Source organism: Triturus cristatus, chromosome 1_1, assembly GCF_964204655.1.
Source record: "Triturus cristatus chromosome 1_1, aTriCri1.1, whole genome shotgun sequence".
Taxonomy (NCBI): domain Eukaryota; kingdom Metazoa; phylum Chordata; class Amphibia; order Caudata; family Salamandridae; genus Triturus; species Triturus cristatus.
This window is the reverse complement of record NC_140579.1, coordinates 1291879137-1291902211: the sequence shown is the minus strand read 5'-3', so window position 1 is coordinate 1291902211 and position 23075 is coordinate 1291879137.

The window sequence follows — 23075 nt, the reverse complement described above, 5'->3', positions numbered from 1 at the left end:
GCTGAATTCAAAAATTGAATAATTGTATGAAGGAGCTAATGCATATTTTTGTGTTTACACATGTACATAATGGCACCGTTTTTTCATTGATATTCTTTTGTCTTATTAATCACAGTGATGGAATCCTGATGAAGGCATTGCCGAAACGCATTGGTTTTTCCACCATGTGTTTTTCCATCACGTATTATAGATGATTTATTCTCTTCCAGACTTTATGTATATATTGTAAATATTTTTTGATGTACAAAAACAGAGACAATTAAGCGCGGCATCTTGAATGCTGGTGAACTGAGTAGATTGCAACTTTTTCACTTTGTATCATTGATTGTATTGAGCATTTATGTACATGTATTTTTTGAAAAATGATATGAGTAGAAGTAATTGTCCCTTTCACTACTTTTTGTAAATAGGCACTACTACAAGTTTTTTATATCTTGACATAAGTAATTATCTTTGGAAATTAATTAAGAATAATTATATCTAACAAAAACAAACAAAATTGAAAGATACACATTTTTGTTATCATTCTTCTTTTTATAGAAATCATGTATTTATAGCCGGGTTTACATTCATCAGTTGTAGCTCCTCCTTACTTAGTGTCTCAGCCATACAGCTAAGAATTCTTACTAGTCCTTTTTCAAAGTAAAACGAGTTTCTACCCTGACCATTCTTTCTGAGATCTCAGAACAAATACTGCCCACTTTCTTCACTGTGCCTTGTAGTTTTTCAATGGCCATGCGATTCTTTTTACTCTCTTTTTTCACATCCTCACGGAAGTTTTTTATTGAACAAAGCACCTGGCTCAGCGAGGGTTCGGGGATTTTAGTTTGATGTATTTCTTGATTTCCCTGTACACCTGAGTTTTGACATGGTGTTTCTTCTGGTGATTTAATCCTTGGACTTCTTCGAGGGGGATTAGGTCTGCCACTGGCATAGTCCGTGTTATTACCAGGATCTGTAGTTTCCTCGTTCAACACGTTTCGTTCTCTTTTGTGTTTTGACCTTTCCCCCCCCCACCCCCCACTTTTTTTTTTTCTTATGTTGATTTCGCTAGGCACTCTTGAATCATTAGGGCCGGAGACCTCCAGCGATACGACTCCCCTTCGCGCACTTGGGCTTGATTCTCGTGAATTGCTTAGTTGACTAGAGTCACTAGAGATAGACATCCCTGTTTCATATAGTTCTGAATCGGAGTCTTCATTCAAGAGAGAGTGTACTTCTTCCCCCACAGGAGGATCTTGTGAATTGAGAGAATTGGGAAAGGGGATTAACTCCTTCCTATCCTGATTCAAAAAACTTTTTTTTTGGTCCCATTGCTCCATTTGCTCTCTCTGTTTTTCTGCGTCTATCTCTATAGATGCCCTTATCTCTTCCTGGTTTATATTTGAGTCAGCATTCATAATTGTATCACTCTGACAATCCTTATGCAGAGGGCTAAATATATTAGAGATTCTTGGTTGCGATGGTTCTATTAAGCAGGTATTCTTTGCAGCTGCTTTTAAGTTTTTTATCGTCTGCAGTCTCTGCGCTTTTTTAGCCATTAGTTCCAGTTTGGTATCTTCCTCTGTTGCCAACCCTTTCTCTTACATGTTACCAGCTTCTTTCTCTTTCTCTTTCTCCTTTCGTCTGGTCTTTTCTCTTTCTTTTTCCAGTTTTTTTTCCATATTTTTATCTTTAATTTTACTTTTTTCCTGAGCCTCATTTCTTACCAGGTCATTAACCGAGTCTTTTTCCAGGTCTTTCTCTTTTGCTCTAATTCCTCTGGTTTCCGGGCCTTTATGTCTGTTAATTGTATGTTGAGCAAGTGTCAGCTCAATTTCTACGTTCTCAAGGTTAGATGCGTTAGATGCGTTCGAGGTCTCTCCCCGTACGAGTTCAACTGCTTCGTCCCCTTTTTCCTTGTTAAGGGCGGCGTTATTTACTATCCCTGTATGTGTTTTCTGGCCTATTAGTTCTTTCTCCAGGGTGGGCCCTTCCCCTCTGTCACCTCTGTTCCGGTTCTCTCCGATGTTCTTTTCCATATCTGAGGGTTTATAGGGTATATAGGCTCTAGAGGGCTTAAGGGGCGTCACAATCCGTTTCCGATAAATCTGACAGATTACTGGCACCCCAATGACCCCCCCCCCTGTAGCTTTCTCTTATACGAAATGCCAGATAAAGTTATGGACACACGCACCAATATTGAAGCAGTATTAATCACTGCTCCAGTCCTGGAAAAAACCAATGAGGCAGATAAGGCAGATGTAGCAGATGGAAAATCCTGAATTCCAGCTCCAGCTCCGGTCTCAGCTGCACAAAGAAAAATACACTGCCTCTTCGTTTTTAATCTATGTCTAATGCTGCTACTGCTCCCGGGCAGCATTTGCTTTTACTTTCACGGCCTTTCCCTTTTTTTTTTTTTTCGAACCCCCAGCTCTGAGTGTCTCCTTGACAACGAGACACGTAGGACGCGCTGAAGCGCGCAGTACACGTAAGGTTGAACGGTTGAAAAGTCGGTATTCACTTGTCCGCAGATGACATCTAGGAGCCGAGGGAAGCAGACGAGGGAAGCAGACGAGGGAGAAGAGCCGGCATGAGAGAGACAGTAAGAGTAATACAGGCACGTTACACGTTGCAGCAGCCAACGAATTTGGTGATTAAGTTCTTTTTTAAAGATATGGAAGCATAGGTTTTTCACCAAAGGCACCGGCCAGGGAACTAGGCAAAAAAATCGTTATTGGGCGAACAATCCATACTTTTACAGGGCTCCGAGTAGCAGAGGACAGGCAAGCACTATACCATTATAGCCAGCAGCAGCAGCGAAGTAGTCAAATATAGTCAAAATAGCAGATAACACAGGTAATATGAGCCGATATCTTCTTCTGCGTGATTCATAGTAAGGGCCGTACCACCTAATGCCAAAAGCCAAATGCCCAAAGCCGATTGCTGAACGTCATATAACAGATAGAGCAACTTGCAACTTACAGCTGGGGTCTGGATCAAAGTCAAGCCGGGACTTTTGTATTACTCTATTATCCAGTTGTCCTGTTGTCTGTTGTCTGTTGTCCTGAGATTCACATCGATGCCGCATAGTATAGCATAGTTCAGCATACCAGCATAACTTTTCAGGACTCTGATTTCCTTTCTGCCCCTGCAGTTCTTGATGCTATTTCTCGATAGGCAGTACCAGAATAGCACAGGAAAATGCAGAATACGGACGAAAAATGACAGTAGGATGTAGAGGATGTAGAGGATACGGAGGGTACGGAGGATCTTGATCACTCGATTTAAATTATCGGAAGCATTTTCTTAAAGAAGCAGCTCAGCTCACAGGACACCACCGCTGCTGTGACTGCTCGCAATCACGCTCGTGCTGACGCCATCTTGCCTCCATTTTCTCTCTTAGAGAGGGAGTAAAGTTTTATACAAACACTATTGTCAGAGGACAAGTTAGGCCCTTACCTGCAGAAGTCCAAAGTGTGGATTGAGCCTGTCTGTCTCCTAGGAGATTCTGAACAAGAGAAGCAGCTCCCCAGTCCCAGCCCCCACCCCCATGCCAGCAGACCTAGGACTGGTGATTGACTATTCATTTCCCAGGCAACTCTGAGCCCTCCCCTCACACCAGCCCAGGCCTCTTAAGGCTTTGCTGGGTGCACCCCACATCATTCTCCTCCATCCTGTGAGTTGCATCCTACCTGAGTCCCAGATTGCAATGAGCAGAGTCCAGGGAGTGGTATGGAGGCAGAATAGTGCTGTCTCTTTCCTAAAAAAGTAAAAAAATAATTTCCCTATGTGTGATTACTGTCTTTGCCTGTGGTAGTTACAGTTTAAAATTGTAGTTTTAACCTGCCCGTGATTGCACATTAAATTACCTGTTTTGTGTTCAAACTTGTGGGTTTTCCTGCCCATGATTGCTTCCATGTAACGTGTTGAATTGTGGGATTTCCAGACCTAAATCTCTGTACTTTTTCCCTCTCATTCCCGGTGACTAACAGTTTTCCCTACAAATTTCCCCTAGTCTCTGTACTAAGACCTGTTTGTTAAGCAGTGCACCCCCAGCCACCATTTTGTGTTAACAAGTCAGTGAAACTAGCCCCTCCTCCCCCCCAAGCAACAGGGATATTCTACATCAGAGGGTTATCTGAGGTAGTGTGGAAATATGGATTTTTCTGATCAGTTATGTCCCCTATCTTGGACCCCAACGGTTTCATGTATGAATCACAAGTACATGTATGTTCCCTCCAGTTCCAGTTATGAAGACGCAAACACATGTGCGTCCACCGTCAACATGTCCTCTTTCAGATCAGCCATGAATGGGCCGGATATTCCATTCCTAAGTACGAAAGGCCACCGGCTTTATATGGTTCACTTATGCCATTTTACAGTCCAGGCAAGTAGGCCCTGATTCTGTCGTCAAGCTTTTCTTTCTTTCTGCCTCTGAAGCTCCAGTCTGAGCCTGCATCTGTGACCATGAACTTTGTCTCATTCCCTGCGCGGCTCACGAAGCCTGACATCAGCCTGTTGCCTGCCAAAAACTGTATTTCACCTTCGAAATTATCTGCTCCGCTCCCTGCCCAATGCATTCCTGTCTAGTAGTTTAAGTAAACATTCTTCCAGCTACCGAGCAAAGGCCCGGCTTCTCTGTCTTTATGCAAGTAATTCATAGCCTTATTATTATGGAAGACTTCTGCCCTCGCATCTAGTGTAGACACTTAGACGCTTGTACACGCACTAACAGTCAGTATAGTCAGTGTAGAATAAGATTCTACTCTAAGAGACCTCTCTTTTGGATAACATAGTTCTTTAAACATAGGATGTTAGATATGATTTGGGATTAGGTTGACTTGACCCTCCAGACTTCTGTCGCCACATGTAGAGCTAAATGTCAAGTCCCCTTCACCCCCTAGTTGCACGTCAATCACACGTCATGCTGCTGTGCGCGCATTTCTGCCAAGTATTTCTGCTGACATTGCGAAATTCTTTCATGGAACCACCCTATTATGACATCACACCTGATGACGTTCTTTAGTCACACCCAGTTACACCTACTTTTGCTACGTATGTATGTCTTATCTACACTATCAATTGTTACGCCTCTTGCATTTGCTTCACTGTAATGCCTATTGTATAAAAGTGATTAATTATCAATAATGTACGTACTTCACTTCCTGAACCTTCGTGGTGATGGAACTTGGAGCAACCGATTCGAATCGTCCATTGGAATAAAGCCCATTCCGAACCTCTAATACCACGGATTCTGCCTCTTATTTATTGAGCTATTTTTATTATGTTTCTGTATCAAATTAAGTCCCGGTAATTAAATTATTTACCACATGAATGGCGCCCGAACAGGGACACTTTCTCATCTCACGCGCCGGCGGTGCGTTGCAGGCCCGGTCTCCTGCCACAGCTGGACGGACAACAACGCGTACCAGCAGGATTTCCTGTATCTCCCTCCGGTCAAGCGGGGGCGACTGAGGCTGCGATCAACACCCAGACGAGGCGGTGAGAAGTGCGAAGTATCCCGACCAGAGCCTAGCTGAGAGAGCAAGATCCGAGGTATACAGAGGCCCACCAGGTTTCCGAAGCTCAGAAGTGTCCGAAGTTTTCGAGTCGAGTCCAGTCCGGTCCAGTTCAGTTCCGTTCCGAGGCCTTCCGTTCCGAGCTACCCGGTGAGTACCATTACTGGGGAGGCGTTCTGACGTGCACATAGGTTGTGCCGGTCAAGACGGGTTTGGGTACACAAATCCGGTCTGCACTGTTTCAGCAGTGTATCTGTACTGTTTAGCAGTATATCTAGTATATCAAGTATATAAATTCAGAATAATCCAGATAATGCCGAGTATTATGTTTAGTGATTAAGTTTTCCTTAGATCGTCATCATCATTGTTTGCTCATTTAAATGTTAAATGTTAAATGTGTTAATACGTTCTGCATATTGTGGTATGAATGACTGTTCATTATCGTGTTTATTGTATTAAGTTTGTTCAAGATCAAGTATCAGATCAGTTCTCAATATGCCGCTCTTTTCGAAATTAAGACAGATCACAACTAGAAAAGGGGTACTCGAAGAAGCTGTTCCTATTCCTCCTAGGGACACTCCAGGGTACTTCATGTATCATAAACACGGCTTAGACGCTATATTATTTCTTGATTTATGGGTAGACTACACCAAGGAATTACCAGAAAGTCAGAGGTGGCCCGCAGCTGGGACCTGGGATGCAGAGTGCATCATGAAAGTAGAGGAAGAGTTATGGAAAAGGAAAGTCAGACAGTCACAGAAAGACGCCGTTGAGTTATGGCGTAAAGAATCTCATAGACGTACAGAAAAAGCACTCCGACAGGAAGAGAAAAATAAGGAGAATTCAAATAGAGTCCGAGAAAATCTATTAATTGAAGAAGGTACACGAGTGAAATCAGAACAAGTAGATAGACAAAGAAATGCCCTTATGAAGGGTATGTATCCCCTTCTGGCCGAGGGATTACCTAAGGCTACTCCGGGGATACCAAAAGACTTGCCACCCCCATTATTTCCAATAAAAGTACATCCTAAGGGGCATCCTAGAACCGCAGAAGATGTTTTTCTTTCCTCATATTTAGATGACGCAGCTCCCGAGTATGCTAACCCCGCCCCACATAGACCGTCGGCCGGGGAGGTTCAACGCCAAGATCCTGTATCTGTATCTCTACAACAACAAATCCTGACACAAGTTCCGGCAAGCACATCTGTTTCCACATCTGTTCCTACAGCTACTTCTATAGCTGTGTCCACACCTATAGTTGCTGTATCGCGTTCAATGAATCCTTTCACGCCCGATACCCCAGACGGGGCTACCGGAGGTGCTACCAATATTTTTTCTACGCCACCCAGAGTAAATAAACTTACCTTTCAAGAATCAGCACATCCACGTACCCCCAAACTCATAAATGCCCGTACGCTTAAGGAACTTCTTATAGATTGTAGATATGACCCTGTGCCCGGCAAAGAGGACGAAATGATCATGGCATCATTACGTATCAGACGAGCCGCGGTGTATTTAGGGAAGTTACCAGGAATGACTGTGCATCTAGATAATATATACCATTTTGTCCAAACAGGGCGAGATTCTGAATGTATTAACAGAGCTATAGAATACCAGAAAGTGGAGATACAAGGGGAACTGTTACGTTTCCTTATAAATTGTGTGATCAGAAATCAAGACCGACCGGGGGTAGACCCGGAAGCAATGCAAATTCTTACCAGATGGAGCCAGAATATATCAGAAGGGAGACATGATAAGCAAAACTGTATAATAGCCATGTGCCGAAAGATCCGTAAAGAAATAGAACGCCTGCACGAAGAGAGATTAGCGGTAGACCAGTTCGAACAAAGCGAGGAGGAAGGATCAGGACTGCCCACAGGACAGTCAGACACCATAGCCTATGTAGGTAGAGGAAGATCTTGTAATAGTACTAGATGTTTTACTGACCCGATACGTCCGATATGTCCAGATAATAACAGGAATTTCCAAACACCTATAATAAATATAAGGTCCCCCGAGCATTCGTTCCAAGCCGCTGACAAATTACTGCGAGAACGAAGGGGTTATCATTTACTCGATTCTATGGATGAACAAGAATTAGCCAGGTCAGCCGTTCATTGGGTTGACAGTCCCGGAAAATATGGTGATGATACAGTAGCACACACATTTTTGAACCTCACCCCAGATGAACAGCGTTTAGCTGGGATTTATATGATTCAACAACTTCTTATACTATATAAAAGCCAACATTCAGATCCTGGTCCTTTACCTGATATATTGACTGAATTACTCACGAATAGATGGAGAGGTTCAGGTACTAAGCTAATTAAAGAAATACTAGAATCAAGAAAGCAGTACATTCTTTTTGTATGCCCAGAACATGTCTCACTGCCCATCAAGGAAAGACCGATGTATTACATGGACAGACAGAATCCCTTACGAGAAGTACACCCAATAAAGGGCGAGGACAATCAGTTTAAACGTGTATTTGTATATACGCCCATATCGAAAATAGAATTGTTAGAAATGAAGAAAGTGGTACCCAGTCATGACAAAGACCCAGCGGGTTTCCACCGAGAAATTAAAGACATGTTACTCATGGGAGAGTATACCTATCCCGACATTATGACAATATTAAAGGTATTGATGCCTGCTGGCATTTATGAAAAACTCAAGGAAAAAGAGTGGGAGGTGGGAGACCAAAAGATAGACTGGACAGCATTAGAAAATGAAGAAAAGGCCCGAGGTCCAGGTTCGGGGCTTGGGGACAAAACTAAAGCACTACCAGGTTTACTAGTACAGGTACTGCCACGTTTATTAACTACGAAAAAGGAAGACTGGGGTGCAATTTCAGCCTGTAAACAAAAGCAAGATGAAGACACTAGTGATTTCTATGCACGATTTGAAAAATGTTTTGGTATAAATAGTGGCATAAAAGCAAGTAGCGAATCATACCCACATCTGTTTGTGACAAAATTAGTTGAAAATTCCTTGCCCCAAGTGAAGAATAGAGTATTAAAATTCGAGAGTACCTGGCAAGGTAATACCCCATCACAAATGTTACAAATGCTACAGTATCATCACAATAGAATTAGAGAGGAACAAGAACATGAACAAAGACGCATGAAAGACACGAAAATGAAAATGCTAGTTTCTCAGACAGTTCCAGCTGACGGTCATAAAAAGGGTACGACACATTCCGGTGATTCAGCAGGACCTGTAAAAGGGACATGCAACTATTGTAAACAACCAGGTCATTATATACACGATTGCCCAGTCCTGAAGCGTAATATCGCCACAGGTATTACAAAAGAAAGACCACGGCCACTTAGACAGGATCAGAATGAACAAGGAGCCCCGCAGCATGCACAGTCCATGCCAGCTCCACAACAGTCTATACAGTTTGTGCCAGCTGCACCAGCGCTGCCTGTTGCTGCCACACAAACCACGACACGACAGCTGTACCAGACCGCACAGTACGACTATCCTGATTATCAACGATATGCATGAACAAGCCTAGAGAGGGAAGTTGACTTACCCCTTATCGAGGTCCGAGTAGACCAAGAAGGACCTTATGTACATAGTGAATTATTAGGCCAAGATAGAAAAATTTTACTTGATACAGGGGCAAGTCGAACAACCATAAAACGTAGTGAAGTTCCAGGGGCACCCCTCTCAGGCTCACAGAATATTTCCCTTGGTTTTTCAGGAAAACCTATTGTTAATGAAGTATCACAGCCTCTTCCACTTACGATAGGACCCTTGACCAGAACTACAGATTTATTGCTTACTAAATCATGTCCAGAAAACTTGTTAGGTATAAAAACACTGAAAGCTCTAGGAGCTATAATATGTTGTTCTCCGGAAGGAGTAAGATTGTTTTTACGTGATTTCAAAGGTCACTATGTGTCTAGAGACATGGATCCCCGACTGCAGACTTTACCTACACATCTATGGGCACAAGGCCCTACTGATGTAGGGCCTTGTGCCCATAAATGTAAACCCCTTATGCTCTCTTTGGGTGGTAGGTCTTGCAAGATCATAGATTTTTTCACGAAGGAGAAAGTTCCCAAAGCAGACCAGCATTGCCCTTGGAAATTTATTTTGTTTGTTAAAGTTTTTTGATGACATTAAGGGAAAACGATGGGCCCGCTGGACTTCCCTTTCCATGTCCCAGGCATCCAGTTCTGGAAATGATGTTTTGAGTATGTCAATCATTGCCCCTCTGGCATCGTTTCCCTCAAAATTCTCCGGAATTCCAAGAAACCTTAAATTGTTTCTTCTAGATCTGTTTTCATGATCCTCCACTTTGGCCATGAGATCCCTTATTATTCCGTCTTGTTCTGTTTCCTTTTTTTGGAGCGTCGCAACATCAGTTTCAAGATTCTCAGTACGAGTTTCTACCCTGACCATTCTTTCTGAGATCTCAGAACAAATACTGCCCACTTTCTTCACTGTGCCTTGTAGTTTTTCAATGGCCATGCGATTCTTTTTACTCTCTTTTTTCACATCCTCACGGAAGTTTTTTATTGAACAAAGCACCTGGCTCAGCGAGGGTTCGGGGATTTTAGTTTGATGTATTTCTTGATTTCCCTGTACACCTGAGTTTTGACATGGTGTTTCTTCTGGTGATTTAATCCTTGGACTTCTTCGAGGGGGATTAGGTCTGCCACTGGCATAGTCCGTGTTATTACCAGGATCTGTAGTTTCCTCGTTCAACACGTTTCGTTCTCTTTTGTGTTTTGACCTTTCCCCCCCCCACTTTTTTTTTTTCTTATGTTGATTTCGCTAGGGCACTCTTGAATCATTAGGGCCGGAGACCTCCAGCGATACGGCTCCCCTTCGCGCACTTGGGCTTGATTCTCGTGAATTGCTTAGTTGACTAGAGTCACTAGAGATAGACATCCCTGTTTCATATAGTTCTGAATCGGAGTCTTCATTCAAGAGAGAGTTTTAAATGAATGTATTCATTTTTCCTTTTATCTTTGTCACACATTGACCATTTCGCTCCCCCTTTAGTATATATGAAATTGTTCTGTTTTTACATCACTCGTCATACTATGCATGTTTTAAAATAAACACTTCAAGATGGCGTTTATTGCAACAATCGCCACCTAAGGGACGATAACTTACATCAGTTTCTTCTCAAGCTGTATATTTTCAATTTAGTGTTAGATCATGATGTGTTGATCTCTAAGGCATTCACACTAAAACACATCGTCGCTCATTCACAGGGTTTTTACCTCGGTCACATAGAGACATTACCCTTTCCAACATGGCGCCCAGGATACCACATCAGACGTATTTCAATACGGGAGGCTTTTTTAGGCGCGAAGGCCATGATTCAGGATTGTTGGCCATATATAGCCGCACTTGTCCTCCATTAGCTCTTGATACCAGCATCCAACGTTTACCGGTGTTGGACATTTATCGGTAAGTTACACCTTAGTTAGGTTTTCTCATGTCAGAGGGGCTCCTTTCACTAGAACTGCAGACTGTTTTTGAGCATTCTATCAAACACTTCGGTGTTTCCGGGCTGTTGGGGTGTAGTTAGTTTTTGGTTTTCTAGATCGTACCTAAGGGGTTTTTTCCCCCCCTCAAAAATAGAAACAGCATGGGTCAACATCTTTAAGAATACTTTGGTGTTTCCGGGTTGTTGGGGTGTAGTCAGTTTTTGGTTTTTTAGATCGTACCCAAGGGATTCTCCCCTTTAAAAATAGAAACAGCATGGGGCAATATTTTTAAGATATAGGAATCACTATCTGTTCTATCACTATGATTAACCATAAGTTGCATTCTCATCCTCACAATGCTTTTTCATATCCCTTCATTTCTTTTAGTCCCTTAAAAAGCGAGATGTAATACGCTACCTGGACAGATGGAAATTTAATGAAATCAAGCAATACATTCCCTTCAGGTCTCTTTGAAATACATAAATGGGAAAGCATTAGAGGTTAGTACATACCTTGAACAGGACGACACCTTATCGGGGTTAGTTAGCTCTGTCTTCCTTTTGTCAAGTAAATGCCCCTCCTCTTTTTCTTAACCTCCATTACAGAAATTGAGAGAAGGACACAAGTGCCAGTCCATACTCGCAACCATAGGTGGCAACTCCACATGGAGTGACATCGTAAATATCGGAAACAAATTCACATACATAAGGACAACCCACAACCTTGGTAAGTTTTAGACTAGCGCGAGCATATTCCCTGGCATTTGGAAAATCATTAATTACATTAGGCCTCTTGATTATCTTTCTCCCTTTTTTGAAACCATTATTTTCATTTATCAGATTGTGCAGGCGACCACCATCTAAGACAGGACATATTCACCAGAACAACCTTTTGGCATTCTGATTTCTTCTTTTTATATTGAGGTAAAAATGGGGCTCCTCCCCTATTTTATCCTTTGGCCAGGGATTTTCTTTATGTCAAGCATAACACAGTTCAATTTAAAGAATCATATATGTGTGCTAAGAAACACACAACACATAATTAGTTTTTTCTTTTATCCTTCTTTCCTTTTCTTTTTTTCCTCTCTCTCTACTTTTTTCTTTTTCTTTTCCATTTTTATCCCTTCTAAAAAAAAACACCCCCTTTTCCTTATTTCTTTCCCTTTCTTTTTCCTTTTCCTTTTCCTGCTTTTTTATCATGCATATTATTGCAATTTTCGATTGATATTGACCGCATTCATCATAGTATGTGCTCTTTGACGGTTCCCATGATCACGAGTCTTTAAATTCCCACACCATCTAATTGTAATGTTCATAGCATCAAGTATGGCTGAATTCAAAAATTGAATAATTGTATGAAGGAGCTAATGCATATTTTTGTGTTTACACATGTACATAATGGCACCGTTTTTTCATTGATATTCTTTTGTCTTATTAATCACAGTGATGGAATCCTGATGAAGGCATTGCCGAAACGCATTGGTTTTTCCACCATGTGTTTTTCCATCACGTATTATAGATGATTTATTCTCTTCCAGACTTTATGTATATATTGTAAATATTTTTTGATGTACAAAAACAGAGACAATTAAGCGCGGCATCTTGAATGCTGGTGAACTGAGTAGATTGCAACTTTTTCACTTTGTATCATTGATTGTATTGAGCATTTATGTACATGTATTTTTTGAAAAATGATATGAGTAGAAGTAATTGTCCCTTTCACTACTTTTTGTAAATAGGCACTACTACAAGTTTTTTATATCTTGACATAAGTAATTATCTTTGGAAATTAATTAAGAATAATTATATCTAACAAAAACAAACAAAATTGAAAGATACACATTTTTGTTATCATTCTTCTTTTTATAGAAATCATGTATTTATAGCCGGGTTTACATTCATCAGTTGTAGCTCCTCCTTACTTAGTGTCTCAGCCATACAGCTAAGAATTCTTACTAGTCCTTTTTCAAAGTAAAACGAGTTTCTACCCTGACCATTCTTTCTGAGATCTCAGAACAAATACTGCCCACTTTCTTCACTGTGCCTTGTAGTTTTTCAATGGCCATGCGATTCTTTTTACTCTCTTTTTTCACATCCTCACGGAAGTTTTTTATTGAACAAAGCACCTGGCTCAGCGAGGGTTCGGGGATTTTAGTTTGATGTATTTCTTGATTTCCCTGTACACCTGAGTTTTGACATGGTGTTTCTTCTGGTGATTTAATCCTTGGACTTCTTCGAGGGGGATTAGGTCTGCCACTGGCATAGTCCGTGTTATTACCAGGATCTGTAGTTTCCTCGTTCAACACGTTTCGTTCTCTTTTGTGTTTTGACCTTTCCCCCCCCCACCCCCCACTTTTTTTTTTTCTTATGTTGATTTCGCTAGGCACTCTTGAATCATTAGGGCCGGAGACCTCCAGCGATACGACTCCCCTTCGCGCACTTGGGCTTGATTCTCGTGAATTGCTTAGTTGACTAGAGTCACTAGAGATAGACATCCCTGTTTCATATAGTTCTGAATCGGAGTCTTCATTCAAGAGAGAGTGTACTTCTTCCCCCACAGGAGGATCTTGTGAATTGAGAGAATTGGGAAAGGGGATTAACTCCTTCCTATCCTGATTCAAAAAACTTTTTTTTTGGTCCCATTGCTCCATTTGCTCTCTCTGTTTTTCTGCGTCTATCTCTATAGATGCCCTTATCTCTTCCTGGTTTATATTTGAGTCAGCATTCATAATTGTATCACTCTGACAATCCTTATGCAGAGGGCTAAATATATTAGAGATTCTTGGTTGCGATGGTTCTATTAAGCAGGTATTCTTTGCAGCTGCTTTTAAGTTTTTTATCGTCTGCAGTCTCTGCGCTTTTTTAGCCATTAGTTCCAGTTTGGTATCTTCCTCTGTTGCCAACCCTTTCTCTTACATGTTACCAGCTTCTTTCTCTTTCTCTTTCTTCTTTCGTCTGGTCTTTTCTCTTTCTTTTTCCAGTTTTTTTTCCATATTTTTATCTTTAATTTTACTTTTTTCCTGAGCCTCATTTCTTACCAGGTCATTAACCGAGTCTTTTTCCAGGTCTTTCTCTTTTGCTCTAATTCCTCTGGTTTCCGGGCCTTTATGTCTGTTAATTGTATGTTGAGCAAGTGTCAGCTCAATTTCTACGTTCTCAAGGTTAGATGCGTTAGATGCGTTCGAGGTCTCTCCCCGTACGAGTTCAACTGCTTCGTCCCCTTTTTCCTTGTTAAGGGCGGCGTTATTTACTATCCCTGTATGTGTTTTCTGGCCTATTAGTTCTTTCTCCAGGGTGGGCCCTTCCCCTCTGTCACCTCTGTTCCGGTTCTCTCCGATGTTCTTTTCCATATCTGAGGGTTTATAGGGTATATAGGCTCTAGAGGGCTTAAGGGGCGTCACAATCCGTTTCCGATAAATCTGACAGATTACTGGCACCCCAATGACCCCCCCCCCTGTAGCTTTCTCTTATACGAAATGCCAGATAAAGTTATGGACACACGCACCAATATTGAAGCAGTATTAATCACTGCTCCAGTCCTGGAAAAAACCAATGAGGCAGATAAGGCAGATGTAGCAGATGGAAAATCCTGAATTCCAGCTCCAGCTCCGGTCTCAGCTGCACAAAGAAAAATACACTGCCTCTTCGTTTTTAATCTATGTCTAATGCTGCTACTGCTCCCGGGCAGCATTTGCTTTTACTTTCACGGCCTTTCCCTTTTTTTTTTTTTTCGAACCCCCAGCTCTGAGTGTCTCCTTGACAACGAGACACGTAGGACGCGCTGAAGCGCGCAGTACACGTAAGGTTGAACGGTTGAAAAGTCGGTATTCACTTGTCCGCAGATGACATCTAGGAGCCGAGGGAAGCAGACGAGGGAAGCAGACGAGGGAGAAGAGCCGGCATGAGAGAGACAGTAAGAGTAATACAGGCACGTTACACGTTGCAGCAGCCAACGAATTTGGTGATTAAGTTCTTTTTTAAAGATATGGAAGCATAGGTTTTTCACCAAAGGCACCGGCCAGGGAACTAGGCAAAAAAATCGTTATTGGGCGAACAATCCATACTTTTACAGGGCTCCGAGTAGCAGAGGACAGGCAAGCACTATACCATTATAGCCAGCAGCAGCAGCGAAGTAGTCAAATATAGTCAAAATAGCAGATAACACAGGTAATATGAGCCGATATCTTCTTCTGCGTGATTCATAGTAAGGGCCGTACCACCTAATGCCAAAAGCCAAATGCCCAAAGCCGATTGCTGAACGTCATATAACAGATAGAGCAACTTGCAACTTACAGCTGGGGTCTGGATCAAAGTCAAGCCGGGACTTTTGTATTACTCTATTATCCAGTTGTCCTGTTGTCTGTTGTCTGTTGTCCTGAGATTCACATCGATGCCGCATAGTATAGCATAGTTCAGCATACCAGCATAACTTTTCAGGACTCTGATTTCCTTTCTGCCCCTGCAGTTCTTGATGCTATTTCTCGATAGGCAGTACCAGAATAGCACAGGAAAATGCAGAATACGGACGAAAAATGACAGTAGGATGTAGAGGATGTAGAGGATACGGAGGGTACGGAGGATCTTGATCACTCGATTTAAATTATCGGAAGCATTTTCTTAAAGAAGCAGCTCAGCTCACAGGACACCACCGCTGCTGTGACTGCTCGCAATCACGCTCGTGCTGACGCCATCTTGCCTCCATTTTCTCTCTTAGAGAGGGAGTAAAGTTTTATACAAACACTATTGTCAGAGGACAAGTTAGGCCCTTACCTGCAGAAGTCCAAAGTGTGGATTGAGCCTGTCTGTCTCCTAGGAGATTCTGAACAAGAGAAGCAGCTCCCCAGTCCCAGCCCCCACCCCCATGCCAGCAGACCTAGGACTGGTGATTGACTATTCATTTCCCAGGCAACTCTGAGCCCTCCCCTCACACCAGCCCAGGCCTCTTAAGGCTTTGCTGGGTGCACCCCACATCATTCTCCTCCATCCTGTGAGTTGCATCCTACCTGAGTCCCAGATTGCAATGAGCAGAGTCCAGGGAGTGGTATGGAGGCAGAATAGTGCTGTCTCTTTCCTAAAAAAGTAAAAAAATAATTTCCCTATGTGTGATTACTGTCTTTGCCTGTGGTAGTTACAGTTTAAAATTGTAGTTTTAACCTGCCCGTGATTGCACATTAAATTACCTGTTTTGTGTTCAAACTTGTGGGTTTTCCTGCCCATGATTGCTTCCATGTAACGTGTTGAATTGTGGGATTTCCAGACCTAAATCTCTGTACTTTTTCCCTCTCATTCCCGGTGACTAACAGTTTTCCCTACAAATTTCCCCTAGTCTCTGTACTAAGACCTGTTTGTTAAGCAGTGCACCCCCAGCCACCATTTTGTGTTAACAAGTCAGTGAAACTAGCCCCTCCTCCCCCCCAAGCAACAGGGATATTCTACATCAGAGGGTTATCTGAGGTAGTGTGGAAATATGGATTTTTCTGATCAGTTATGTCCCCTATCTTGGACCCCAACGGTTTCATGTATGAATCACAAGTACATGTATGTTCCCTCCAGTTCCAGTTATGAAGACGCAAACACATGTGCGTCCACCGTCAACATGTCCTCTTTCAGATCAGCCATGAATGGGCCGGATATTCCATTCCTAAGTACGAAAGGCCACCGGCTTTATATGGTTCACTTATGCCATTTTACAGTCCAGGCAAGTAGGCCCTGATTCTGTCGTCAAGCTTTTCTTTCTTTCTGCCTCTGAAGCTCCAGTCTGAGCCTGCATCTGTGACCATGAACTTTGTCTCATTCCCTGCGCGGCTCACGAAGCCTGACATCAGCCTGTTGCCTGCCAAAAACTGTATTTCACCTTCGAAATTATCTGCTCCGCTCCCTGCCCAATGCATTCCTGTCTAGTAGTTTAAGTAAACATTCTTCCAGCTACCGAGCAAAGGCCCGGCTTCTCTGTCTTTATGCAAGTAATTCATAGCCTTATTATTATGGAAGACTTCTGCCCTCGCATCTAGTGTAGACACTTAGACGCTTGTACACGCACTAACAGTCAGTATAGTCAGTATAGAATAAGATTCTACTCTAAGAGACCTCTCTTTTGGATAACATAGTTCTTTAAACATAGGATGTTAGATATGATTTGGGATTAGGTTGACTTGACCCTCCAGACTTCTGTCGCCACATGTAGAGCTAAATGTCAAGTCCCCTTCACCCCCTAGTTGCACGTCAATCACACGTCATGCTGCTGTGCGCGCATTTCTGCCAAGTATTTCTGCTGACATTGCGAAATTCTTTCATGGAACCACCCTATTATGACATCACACCTGATGACGTTCTTTAGTCACACCCAGTTACACCTACTTTTGCTACGTATGTATGTCTTATCTACACTATCAATTGTTACGCCTCTTGCATTTGCTTCACTGTAATGCCTATTGTATAAAAGTGATTAATTATCAATAATGTACGTACTTCACTTCCTGAACCTTCGTGGTGATGGAACTTGGAGCAACCGATTCGAATCGTCCATTGGAATAAAGCCCATTCCGAACCTCTAATACCACGGATTCTGCCTCTTATTTATTGAGCTATTTTTATTATGTTTCTGTATCAAATTAAGTCCCGGTAATTAAATTATTTACCACATGAATGGCGCCCGAACAGGGACACTTTCTCATCTCACGCGCCGGCGGTGCGTTGCAGGCCCGGTCTCCTGCCACAGCTGGACGGACAACAACGCGTACCAGCAGGATTTCCTGTATCTCCCTCCGGTCAAGCGGGGGCGACTGAGGCTGCGATCAACACCCAGACGAGGCGGTGAGAAGTGCGAAGTATCCCGACCAGAGCCTAGCTGAGAGAGCAAGATCCGAGGTATACAGAGGCCCACCAGGTTTCCGAAGCTCAGAAGTGTCCGAAGTTTTCGAGTCGAGTCCAGTCCGGTCCAGTTCAGTTCCGTTCCGAGGCCTTCCGTTCCGAGCTACCCGGTGAGTACCATTACTGGGGAGGCGTTCTGACGTGCACATAGGTTGTGCCGGTCAAGACGGGTTTGGGTACACAAATCCGGTCTGCACTGTTTCAGCAGTGTATCTGTACTGTTTAGCAGTATATCTAGTATATCAAGTATATAAATTCAGAATAATCCAGATAATGCCGAGTATTATGTTTAGTGATTAAGTTTTCCTTAGATCGTCATCATCATTGTTTGCTCATTTAAATGTTAAATGTTAAATGTGTTAATACGTTCTGCATATTGTGGTATGAATGACTGTTCATTATCGTGTTTATTGTATTAAGTTTGTTCAAGATCAAGTATCAGATCAGTTCTCAATATGCCGCTCTTTTCGAAATTAAGACAGATCACAACTAGAAAAGGGGTACTCGAAGAAGCTGTTCCTATTCCTCCTAGGGACACTCCAGGGTACTTCATGTATCATAAACACGGCTTAGACGCTATATTATTTCTTGATTTATGGGTAGACTACACCAAGGAATTACCAGAAAGTCAGAGGTGGCCCGCAGCTGGGACCTGGGATGCAGAGTGCATCATGAAAGTAGAGGAAGAGTTATGGAAAAGGAAAGTCAGACAGTCACAGAAAGACGCCGTTGAGTTATGGCGTAAAGAATCTCATAGACGTACAGAAAAAGCACTCCGACAGGAAGAGAAAAATAAGGAGAATTCAAATAGAGTCCGAGAAAATCTATTAATTGAAGAAGGTACACGAGTGAAATCAGAACAAGTAGATAGACAAAGAAATGCCCTTATGAAGGGTATGTATCCCCTTCTGGCCGAGGGATTACCTAAGGCTACTCCGGGGATACCAAAAGACTTGCCACCCCCATTATTTCCAATAAAAGTACATCCTAAGGGGCATCCTAGAACCGCAGAAGATGTTTTTCTTTCCTCATATTTAGATGACGCAGCTCCCGAGTATGCTAACCCCGCCCCACATAGACCGTCGGCCGGGGAGGTTCAACGCCAAGATCCTGTATCTGTATCTCTACAACAACAAATCCTGACACAAGTTCCGGCAAGCACATCTGTTTCCACATCTGTTCCTACAGCTACTTCTATAGCTGTGTCCACACCTATAGTTGCTGTATCGCGTTCAATGAATCCTTTCACGCCCGATACCCCAGACGGGGCTACCGGAGGTGCTACCAATATTTTTTCTACGCCACCCAGAGTAAATAAACTTACCTTTCAAGAATCAGCACATCCACGTACCCCCAAACTCATAAATGCCCGTACGCTTAAGGAACTTCTTATAGATTGTAGATATGACCCTGTGCCCGGCAAAGAGGACGAAATGATCATGGCATCATTACGTATCAGACGAGCCGCGGTGTATTTAGGGAAGTTACCAGGAATGACTGTGCATCTAGATAATATATACCATTTTGTCCAAACAGGGCGAGATTCTGAATGTATTAACAGAGCTATGGAATACCAGAAAGTGGAGATACAAGGGGAACTGTTACGTTTCCTTATAAATTGTGTGATCAGAAATCAAGACCGACCGGGGGTAGACCCGGAAGCAATGCAAATTCTTACCAGATGGAGCCAGAATATATCAGAAGGGAGACATGATAAGCAAAACTGTATAATAGCCATGTGCCGAAAGATCCGTAAAGAAATAGAACGCCTGCACGAAGAGAGATTAGCGGTAGACCAGTTCGAACAAAGCGAGGAGGAAGGATCAGGACTGCCCACAGGACAGTCAGACACCATAGCCTATGTAGGTAGAGGAAGATCTTGTAATAGTACTAGATGTTTTACTGACCCGATACGTCCGATATGTCCAGATAATAACAGGAATTTCCAAACACCTATAATAAATATAAGGTCCCCCGAGCATTCGTTCCAAGCCGCTGACAAATTACTGCGAGAACGAAGGGGTTATCATTTACTCGATTCTATGGATGAACAAGAATTAGCCAGGTCAGCCGTTCATTGGGTTGACAGTCCCGGAAAATATGGTGATGATACAGTAGCACACACATTTTTGAACCTCACCCCAGATGAACAGCGTTTAGCTGGGATTTATATGATTCAACAACTTCTTATACTATATAAAAGCCAACATTCAGATCCTGGTCCTTTACCTGATATATTGACTGAATTACTCACGAATAGATGGAGAGGTTCAGGTACTAAGCTAATTAAAGAAATACTAGAATCAAGAAAGCAGTACATTCTTTTTGTATGCCCAGAACATGTCTCACTGCCCATCAAGGAAAGACCGATGTATTACATGGACAGACAGAATCCCTTACGAGAAGTACACCCAATAAAGGGCGAGGACAATCAGTTTAAACGTGTATTTGTATATACGCCCATATCGAAAATAGAATTGTTAGAAATGAAGAAAGTGGTACCCAGTCATGACAAAGACCCAGCGGGTTTCCACCGAGAAATTAAAGACATGTTACTCATGGGAGAGTATACCTATCCTGACATTATGACAATATTAAAGGTATTGATGCCTGCTGGCATTTATGAAAAACTCAAGGAAAAAGAGTGGGAGGTGGGAGACCAAAAGATAGACTGGACAGCATTAGAAAATGAAGAAAAGGCCCGAGGTCCAGGTTCGGGGCTTGGGGACAAAACTAAAGCACTACCAGGTTTACTAGTACAGGTACTGCCACGTTTATTAACTACGAAAAAGGAAGACTGGGGTGCAATTTCAGCCTGTAAACAAAAGCAAGATGAAGACACTAGTGATTTCTATGCACGATTTGAAAAATGTTTTGGTATAAATAGTGGCATAAAAGCAAGTAGCGAATCATACCCACATCTGTTTGTGACAAAATTAGTTGAAAATTCCTTGCCCCAAGTGAAGAATAGAGTATTAAAATTCGAGAGTACCTGGCAAGGTAATACCCCATCACAAATGTTACAAATGCTACAGTATCATCACAATAGAATTAGAGAGGAACAAGAACATGAACAAAGACGCATGAAAGACACGAAAATGAAAATGCTAGTTTCTCAGACAGTTCCAGCTGACGGTCATAAAAAGGGTACGACACATTCCGGTGATTCAGCAGGACCTGTAAAAGGGACATGCAACTATTGTAAACAACCAGGTCATTATATACACGATTGCCCAGTCCTGAAGCGTAATATCGCCACAGGTATTACAAAAGAAAGACCACGGCCACTTAGACAGGATCAGAATGAACAAGGAGCCCCGCAGCATGCACAGTCCATGCCAGCTCCACAACAGTCTATACAGTTTGTGCCAGCTGCACCAGCGCTGCCTGTTGCTGCCACACAAACCACGACACGACAGCTGTACCAGACCGCACAGTACGACTATCCTGATTATCAACGATATGCATGAACAAGCCTAGAGAGGGAAGTTGACTTACCCCTTATCGAGGTCCGAGTAGACCAAGAAGGACCTTATGTACATAGTGAATTATTAGGCCAAGATAGAAAAATTTTACTTGATACAGGGGCAAGTCGAACAACCATAAAACGTAGTGAAGTTCCAGGGGCACCCCTCTCAGGCTCACAGAATATTTCCCTTGGTTTTTCAGGAAAACCTATTGTTAATGAAGTATCACAGCCTCTTCCACTTACGATAGGACCCTTGACCAGAACTACAGATTTATTGCTTACTAAATCATGTCCAGAAAACTTGTTAGGTATAAAAACACTGAAAGCTCTAGGAGCTATAATATGTTGTTCTCCGGAAGGAGTAAGATTGTTTTTACGTGATTTCAAAGGTCACTATGTGTCTAGAGACATGGATCCCCGACTGCAGACTTTACCTACACATCTATGGGCACAAGGCCCTACTGATGTTGGTTGCATGAATATTACACCATATCGAGTTACACTAAAGGCAGGAGTGGTACTACCACGAATGCGACAATACAAGTTACCACCAGATGCTGTAGTGGCTTTACTACAAATCATTGATGAGCTCATTGCCCAAGGAGTGGTTGTGGAAACAGACTCCAATGTATGTAATTCCCCGATAATTCCGATTCTTAAACGAACAGATCCGAAGGCCCCGCCAGTATATCGATTGGTTATTGATCTGCGCGAATTAAACAAATGCATTGTGCCACAATTCCCTGTGGTCCCAGATATCTCGTCATTACTGACAGCTATTGATTCTGAAGCAACATTCTTTACTGTAATTGATCTCAAGAATGCCTTTTTCAGCGTCCCTATAGATCCGGAAAGCCAATACTTGTTCGGATTTAGTTTAAATGGACGTAGCTTTAAATTCTCACGCGCACCTCAAGGATTTACAGAAAGCCCCAGCATCTATAGCCAAGCACTGAAACGAGAACTCGACAGTATCCACATGCCAGTAAACACTGCCCTGCTTCAATATGTCGATGATCTGCTGATCACCGCTAGAAGCGAACACGAATGTGAGAAAGCATCACTGACAGTTTTACAATTTCTAGCCGAAAAAGGGCACAAGGTGTCCCCTTCTAAGCTGCAATTCTGTGTCCAGCGAGTTGTTTATCTTGGACACTCGCTGTCCAAGGAGGGAAGGCAGCTTACACCCGACCGCATTCAGTTAATAGCTAACATGCCAATACCCAAGACACAAAAGGAGGTGCGGGCTTTTATAGGCCTCACTTCATATTGTAGGCAGTGGATCCCTCAGTATGCATTTCTAGCAAAACCACTCATTCAATTGACAACACAGGAGGCAGCCACATCGACTGTTCTCCCTTGGACTCAGGAACATACACAAGCTTTTGAAAACCTAAAGAAAGCCTTATGCCAAGCACCGGTTTTAGCAACACCATGTTACAATAAACAGTTTACACTCTTTGTTACAGAACGCGAAGGTACTGCCTTGTCAGTACTCACACAGGAACAGGCAGGATCCCACAAACCATGTGCTTATTTTTCTAGTACATTAGATCCCGTAGCTCAGGCTTTGCCTGCATGCCTGAAATCGGTGGCAGCAACAGCTTTAGCAATAAGACAAAGCGATGCCATAGTGTTAGGACATCCATTGACAGTTCAAGTACCACATGCAGTAGAAGTTCTTGTGAATAGAACGCAAACACAGCACTTGACTATAGCGCGACTTACAGGGTATGAATTAACATTGTTTCAGCCACATATAGAAATCAGACGTTGTAACACA